The following is an 8,090-nucleotide window of genomic DNA, read 5'->3' as shown; positions in this document are numbered from 1 at the left end:
TATGTAAATAATTATGATAGCTATTCTTCATAGATTTGCTGTTTGTAATGGTCTAGTTGAAATTAGGCAACTAATTTTAAATGTCTGCTATATCACCTAGGCATATCGCTGTCGAATAAAATAAGATAAATAAAATGGCATTGAAAGGCTTAAAGTGTTAGACAGCCATACATTAAGTTAAAACATGGTTAGTACTTGGGAGCCAGATTTATTAAAGACAAACAATGGCAAAGCAAGGGTCTTTCCTAAGTTTCCAGCTGCCATTTTCAATCTTAGATGGGAAGAGAATGTACAAAATTTGCAAATTATTTTAGCTAATAAAGAGTGTTTAAATAACTGTAACCACTGCCTATGTGCTTCATTCAAAACTAATAAAGCCAGTAAGTTAATAACAGTAATTAACTCCCACTGTACCATGCTCTCTTCTATACCTAGTTTACAGCATACATTTGATATTTAGCCAGTTTAGAAAAGCCAACCGTAGAAAGGAGTCCGCATTCTTGTGACAGATAGAGGAAGGAGTCTTAAGTCAAAAGAAATGAATGTACTTGTCTGGGTACTTGTGTATGCCCCCACAAGATCTATGAGCTCATAGGACAATTCAGATAATTCTTAAGTAGCTAAGAAGGGCAGCTATGATTTCTCCATGAAGATTCCTCTTTCAAACTACCAGGTGAGCCAGAAACACTGGGTAAAGGGATTATCAAAAAAACGAGCACTGTTTTGAGAGAAGGGGTCAAGAAAATAGAAAAGAAGAAGTGATTTAGTCAATATGTAAAAAGTAGCATTGTGTGCGTGCTAAATAATTATTTTTAATAATGAGGAGGAAATATTTAAGTCGCACTTGTTCACTAAGAGACTGCATCAGCTAGCATTCTGAAAGATCTCTGGGAGTAGCAGGGCTACTCGTTGCCAACTTCCTTCTGCTATTTCTTTTAGTGCCTTTTTGTTCACCTCATACAAAAAGTCCATTCGTCAAGTTCAAGAATAAGGAAGGATGTGGTGCCAGTGAACATGTTGTTAAGAAAGTGAGTTCACATCCCAGCATGGCGTCCAGAGAGGTATTCCTGAGAGTCACCACAAAGCAGATGGAAATTCTGCCCCAAACTCATGGGTCTCTGCAAGCAGCCTATTTGTGGAGAATTGTCTAGATCAGACCCATATTCTATTAATAATAAAGCCTTCTTTTCTTGTGCTTCTTAAGAGGAAGCACGGGCACCCCAAGGGGGGGAAAAGTACCCAAAGCTACTAACACTTAGCCACTCGGTGGGGGAAAGGTCAAACTACTATTGACAAGTATGTAAAGACACCCCCTAAACCATGGGAAAACATGTATAAATCGTTTCGACTCACTGCATTCACACCCCATGGAAGGGAATCACAAAACTGCACTTTAGCATTGTGGGCCTGAAAGGATATCTATTTATCATCTTATAAGACAGCTCGAATGATCTTTATCTACTTTGCCCACTTTCTGACCCAAATTCAGGGTTTTTATGGAAAATTGCAGTCAGTTTGATTGATGAAATCCAAAGATGTCTTAAAAAAAAAACGGCACCAAAGATCTCCAACTGTGCAGACTCCAACCGAGGGCTTCAATGTTGGCATTGTTCCTGAAGGCAGGAAAAAGAAAGAAAGAAAGAAAAAGAAAATGTTGAGAAAAACAGGCAAAAGTTGGGGAATTTCTGCTTTAAAAACTTCAAATTTCAATGAAGATGCCCAAACGCCATTATCCCTGTTCACACGTGCGAACCAGGCGGACATCAAAGTATTTCCCACACATCGCAACAAAACCGGCATCCTCTTGAACCAATCAACCTTCTTTGTAAGCGGCTGAATGGAGGTTGTCTACCGAGCGAGCAGGTCTCAGAAAGGCGCTCGCAGCGTGCAGCCCGGGAGTTGGGGAGCTGGGTGGGAGAAGCTGATCTATACGATCACCCCTTCCACCCGCAGTTTGGGACTTTGAAACGTCCTGAGGAGTCGCAAAGAACTCTGAAAGCCTCCCTGTTCCGGGGAAGGGCAGCCAGAGCGCCCTCTGCTCTCTGAGTCCCAGCCTGCCTGCGGCGCCACCATTAATCCAGCGCCAGACCCAGGCAGAGAAGCACCGGCGCCGGATCCCGCGGAAGCAAAAGACAGCGGTCGTGCTGAGCCAAATTTCCGTCCAGTTTAGGGGGCTATGCCCTGTAGTGAGATATTGTCACCTGCCTAATTGTTCTGAGAGCGCCTCCTCCCATCCCCCATTAGCAATAATAGCGAGATCGAGCCTCCTATCGGGTTACTAGGCCCGGGAGCTGATGAATGAACCCCCTCGTAGGGGAAAATCTTGGGAGCTGTCTTCTGTCCTATTACCCAAGGGGGCGGGCTATAAATCTTCCTTCATTTTAACCACATTTACCCTCATCCTCCTCGGGGCTAGGGATGCTGCGTTAAGATTGCACTGATGTGCCAATGCTCTGGACCAGCTGCTCCTAAATACAGACAGGTCCTTGTCAATTAAGGCTTTGAGAAGCAGGTCCTCGGGGCCCTGGGGCATTGGAGCAGCCAGCACTGTGCAGCCCCCACAATTAGTATCCATTTGGAAGGGACCTTCGGGGCACAAATGCACAGGCAACGGAAGAATCAAAACACCAGGCAACTTCAATTCTGGAAATTGCTCTTGTAAGTGTTGTGAAACTGAACAGACGGCCCCCAAGAAGGGAGCTAAGATTTCTGGTGCGGGATGAGCCTCTCCTGTCCCTCTTCCCAATATTGTCCCCTTTGTCTTCCTCCTAGGCTCTCAGTAGATGGGGTTGGTGGATGGGGGAGGGGTGGGCGGGGAAATAAATGTGTTCATTTGCCAGCTCTAAGCTAAAGTCCTCCGTTGATGTCTTTTTGTGGTCACCTCAAGCAGCTGGTCAATCTTGCCCGGACCCTGGCCTTTGGCCCAAGGGGCGCTGGACAAGGCCGCGCTCCAAGGAGAAGAGCCGCGATGTACCCGGGTCAGAGGGGCCAAGCCGCCGGTGGGCCAGGCTGAGCCTTGGCGTCTGCTAAACAAAACCCAAAAGGCTGGGGGCCTGAGCCACCACTAGGAAAGGTGTTTGTTTAAGTGATTAGGAGCAGTTGGTAGTTAGGGGCGGAGAAAAGGGCAGCGCTTGTGACACAGAGCAACTTAGCTGGACAGCAAGGGTGGACGACATTCAGAGAACATCACTGTTTAAGAATGTGTGACCCCACCAAGTTCAAGAACAGAGCAAACAGCCCAGGCCATTAGGGACAGCCGTCAAATGAATGGCAACAAAGCCAAGAGGAGCACTGAGGGAAAAAAAATGTTTCAATATTAAATATGGGAAAGTATTAGGGACTGGGGTGGGGTGGGTCAATGAAAGTCAACAAGAGAATAGGCTTAAACAAAGAATTTAATATAAAAAATGCATAAATCTGTGAGGGGAGGCAGCTCCATAATGAAGATAAAAGAACCAGTTCAGTCAACATTCTGTGATAATGGCGCCCTAATAGATAGGATTGGCTGGCTAACATTTATCACAAAGTTAAGAGAATAGAAGGAAAGGCAGCCAGCCTCCTTCATTGAGAGCCTGCTGGATGAATTCCATGGGCCACACGGGATGAAACCCCACGAAGCTAGTGGCTTTGTCAGCCACTGTTTCTAGGAGAAAAGTGAGTCGTTCTTCCTTGGGGTTGAACCCCACCCCCTTCCTCCTACCACCCCTCCACTTCTGACATACCCACCTGCCAGAGCCCTTTCTCTCAGAACCCATCACATCTCCCTCCATTTACACAGAGTGACCTCTCTTAGGAAGTGGACTCTGTTTCCCTAAGCCAAGTAAGCTAACAGGTCTCTAGCAGTGAGTGTCCTACAGAAAAGAACAGAGTTTCATTTTCTTTCCCTTACAAAGAATAAAATCATGCATCTCTCCAAAGGAGAGAGAGGACCAGCCAAACAATTTCAAATGCTTCTCATTTTCCTCACTCCCCACCCCAGTCAATAATAAAACATTTCTTTTTTTTTCTTTTTTTTTTTCTTTTTTTTTTTTCTTTTTCTTTTTTTTCCCCAGAGCTGGGGACCGAACCCAGGGCCTTTCGCTTGCTAGGCAAGATCTCTACGCTGAGCTAAATCCCCAACCCCTTAAAACTTATTTCTAATGAAACTCCAGAAAGTGGTTTCTTAAAATTCAATGAAGGTGACTGGAGCAGTATTTCTGTGTCCTAGATGTCCCTGAAACTTTATCTTCTGTTTGGTGGCCAGGGTAGATGCTGGGTTCCAGAGAGAAGCTGTGCCATCTGGACGCCCAGCAAGTGCCACACTGTTCCAACTGGAAACTAATAACTGCCCTCCACAGTACTCCTTAATTCCCACAGAACCACAAATGACAGACAGACAGACAGGCAGACAGGCAGAGGAAACCCTATAAGAAAGAGAAAGGCAGGCTGGGGAGAAGGCTTACCCATCATGAGAGCAATCTGCTCTTTCAGAGGACCTGATTCCAGTCACAAAACCTTCAGAGAGCAGCTCACAGCCACCTGTAACTCTAGATCCAGGGACCCAAAGCCCTCTTCTGGACTCCATGGGTACTCGCACTCACAAGTGCACGCACACAGGCGAGTGTATTCGCGCGCGCGCGCGCACGCGCGCGCGCGCACACACACACACACACACACACACACACACATCTAAAAGTAATTTTTTAAAAAAAATTTAAAGAGTAAATATATCTCGGGAAATCAAGAGAGTAGAATCCTGATTGCTGTGTTATTTTTTAAATTACCATGATGTTTGTTAGTTTTCACACATCATCAGAATTGGTCATGGGAGCCATTTTGTAAGTGAAAGGCAGAATTTTTTTTTTCAAGATAGGATCTTACTATGTAACCCTGGCAGAGATCTCCCTGCCTCTGCCCTATCACATAGGTAGGTATTTGATATGCCTTCTGTCTAGGACAGGAAATTGGTTTCCAAAGAGTAAATAAGTCAGCCAAACTTCCCCAGTGATGCCCAGGCCCTAATCTGCAAGGTGTCCATCCACACACTCTTTGTGCATTGTCCTCTAATAGCTCGAGTTCAGAAGCACACTCAGAAAGTGATGTCTTCCTGAGGTCTGTCTCGGACACTCAGATGCTCTCTCACAGTTTGCAGCCGATGACTATTCCATCCTTCCAAGCCTCTAGAGAGTGTGAGGAGACATCTAGAGGACGACACTTTCCAACCTTCACCTCACAGAGCATACCACTGAGGGTCAGAGCCTTTCAATGCCTGACCTAGGCCTTCCATTAGAAAGTTTAGTAAACTCAGGTAAAGCCTACATCTTGGGGTTCCACAATGAGGTTACACTGAAAATCCTTTAGTATCCGAATGTAAGTTTCCTCCTAAGAGAACCAAGTACCCTGAACGCAATGGATTCAGTCTCTTTTGTATTCTCTATGGAGCTATCACACATACCTGTGAAATGACTTAAACTATGACTAAAGACCGGTAAGGAATAAATAGAATTTGGAACACTAATCAGTGAGTCACTGCCAGATTACACCTACCTTCAATGACCTGAACAAGGGCAGTGTGAAAATGACACACAGGTGTTTGGGTATTTCCTCATTTGCCTGTGTTATTATCCTTCTGATTTTTGTTCTGTTTTGTTTTGTTTTTGTTTTGTTCTAATGAGTCTCACAATAGCCCAGGCTGGAACTTACCCCGTAGCCTATACATTTCTGATTATCCTGCCTCAGCTTCCTGAGCACTAGGATGATAGACTCAGCACATTTGGACATTCACATGGCATTTCCTTCAGCAAAAACAAAGCAAGCGCAGCATAGACAAACCGGCTGACCTCGAGGGACCCCGAGATCATCCCATGCGCTGTTGTGTGTGGTGTTGATTTTGATGCAGCTGTTTTGTCAAACTCTTAGTAGCTACGCCTGTGAGAGGAGGCAATCCTGGGGTTGGGGTAGTGGGGGGGTGGGGGCACTGGGACCTCAGCTCAACAGAGTAGCTTACTCTAACCAAGCCTGGCCAAGGCTTTTTCAGAACCTTCTTTAAAGTGGTTGGGGAGGGGGGTCCAACCCCTCAAAATGCAGCTAAAGCTGTGAGGTGAAGTGGGGTGTGTGTGTGTGTGTGTGTGTGTGTGTGTGTGTGTTGGAGCTTTCTGGAGCTTTACACTTGGAAGCCACTCTTGACACCTGACCTTTAGGAGTCCTTCCATCTCAAAAGGTCCTAAGTTGCCCCCTAATCCTGGCCAGGCAGGATGTGACTGGCAGAAAGCCAATGGCAGGATACTGTCACTTCCCATCCACACCAATAGGGTACCCCCCAACCCCCGCATAGCTAGCTCTGACATCCCAGGGCTTTTCCTCTAGAGTCATTTCTCTCCTCTCTCCACCTCCAGTCTCGGTGCCTAGCAACCCACTACACAAAACCAGCCTGGCACTGCCCAGCCAATGCCCACCCCTTACCAGGTCAAGTCACTGATAGGTTTGCTTTCCCTGCCTGGTGGCCTAGATGAACAGGTACACTCTCAGCCAAGCAGAGGTCAGCAGGAGTGACCTTGCCCCATGTCTCAGCACTGTGACTAAAGCCCAGCCCACCACCCCACCACCGCCATCCCCACACCACCCCATAGAGAAGTTTTTGAAAACTCCACCCCCACCTGGATGCAGCATAATTACCAAGGATAATACCTGGGAGAGCCAGGCACAAGCAAGGAGAAACTCATCCTGGCAGAGGCAAAAGCAAAAACCATTTTTGTTAGATTAAGATGAATTCCACCATCCACTAGAAGTCTTCCATACAAAAGGCGAACAAGATAGGGAATTAGAATTTGTAGTTTCCAAAGCTTTCCGGGTTTGGTTTTTGTGGATTTGTTTTGTTATTGCTGGTTTTGCTCTTGAAAGGAAAAAAAAAAGTAACAGCTAATTTCCTGCGAGTTAAGGGCCTCAAGCAAAAGTGGGCAAGGGCATGGGAGTTATTTATGTCATGCAAGGTTACTGTAAAAGCGAGGGGGAAATCGGTACAGCAGAGCAGGCAACAGTGGGCCCTCAAGCTAGGGTCAGGGTGGCGCGGGCGATGTGTCCATCCTGGCGGGACAGTAATTGCCCGGGGTCTGACACGACGCCGGAGCGGCGGGGGGGGGGTGGGGGGGAGCGAGGGGATGTGCTCAGGGCACCTCCATCCATCTCTATCCAGTTAGCAAGGCGCCCCCCAACTGAGCAGGGAGACTGAGCTTGCGCCTCAGCTCCTAATAATGGGAACAATTGTCCCGCCTGGCACAGCTCTCAGCTGTTCGGTGTTCTCTGCCCCTCTCATTTCTCAGGGGAAGCACCTGTGTCCACCAGCCTTGGGTACAAGATCGGAAGGGAGCCGAGCTGGAGACCAGGTGACTCGGATGAAGTCTGTGGGCCTTGGAGAAAGAGACCACGGTGACTTTGGCGCCCCATACTCTCTACCTCCACGTTCCCTCCGCAGGCCACTACCTCATCTCTGGCTCCAGCTTGCCTGGCAGACCCAGCTGCCTGCCTTCCTTTCCCAACCAAGACCCATCGGTGGCTGTCTCTAGAATTTTCCAGGAGCGCTGGCGGCTGATAAAGATTCTCCCTCCTCTGACAATTTAATGGTTTCAAGTCATCATCTGTATGACACTGGCCATCCATCTTCTCCCAGGGGAGGACAAAGCCCAGCCTCCTGGACTCCAGGCCTCTCTCACCCCAGCGTTTTCTATTTTGGGATGGCCTCCCCACAATGGCGTTCTTATAAGCCATAATGACGATGTTTATGAAGGCCGCAATACAAGTGTATGAACACAATTTTATGCCTAATTAGAAAATGATGTAACCCGAGAGAAGACAAAGGGGAGCTGTCCCCTCCCGTTTCTCTCTCTTCAATCACACGCCCCCCCTAAATTTCCTAGAGTCAGTCCCCTTGTGAGTGCCTGAGGCTCCTCTTGTTTTGACAGTGGCTGGGCTCCCCACGCTAGGCTGGCCCGGGTCTGTGGCGAGACTGGCGGCGGCCCACACGTCCCTTCCCGAAGCTGGGGGCAAAGGCTGGAGGGTATGACGCCTTCAGAGAAGGCCTGGGCAGGCGCTGAGACTTAAGGAGATTTGGGACT

The 8,090-nt window shown here is 47.6% G+C and overlaps 1 long non-coding RNA gene across 1 annotated transcript in view; it reads right to left on the bottom strand.

Annotated features, from left to right (window-relative positions):
* Positions 1 to 792: 792 nt before the first annotated feature.
* The window catches only part of LOC134481844 (uncharacterized), a 10,606-nt gene continuing 3,308 nt past the window's right edge, over positions 793 to 8,090 (bottom strand). Inside the window, exon 2 of the long non-coding RNA XR_015637422.1 lies at positions 793 to 1,613. This is a non-coding gene — a long non-coding RNA (uncharacterized LOC134481844). The remainder of the gene's footprint in view (positions 1,614 to 8,090) is intronic.

Source organism: Rattus norvegicus, chromosome 14, assembly GCF_021556685.1.
Source record: "Rattus norvegicus strain SHRSP/BbbUtx chromosome 14, alternate assembly SHRSP_T2T, whole genome shotgun sequence".
NCBI classification, from domain to species: domain Eukaryota; kingdom Metazoa; phylum Chordata; class Mammalia; order Rodentia; family Muridae; genus Rattus; species Rattus norvegicus.
The sequence above is the reverse complement of the archived record's forward strand: the minus strand, read 5'-3'. Positions and strand labels throughout refer to the sequence as shown.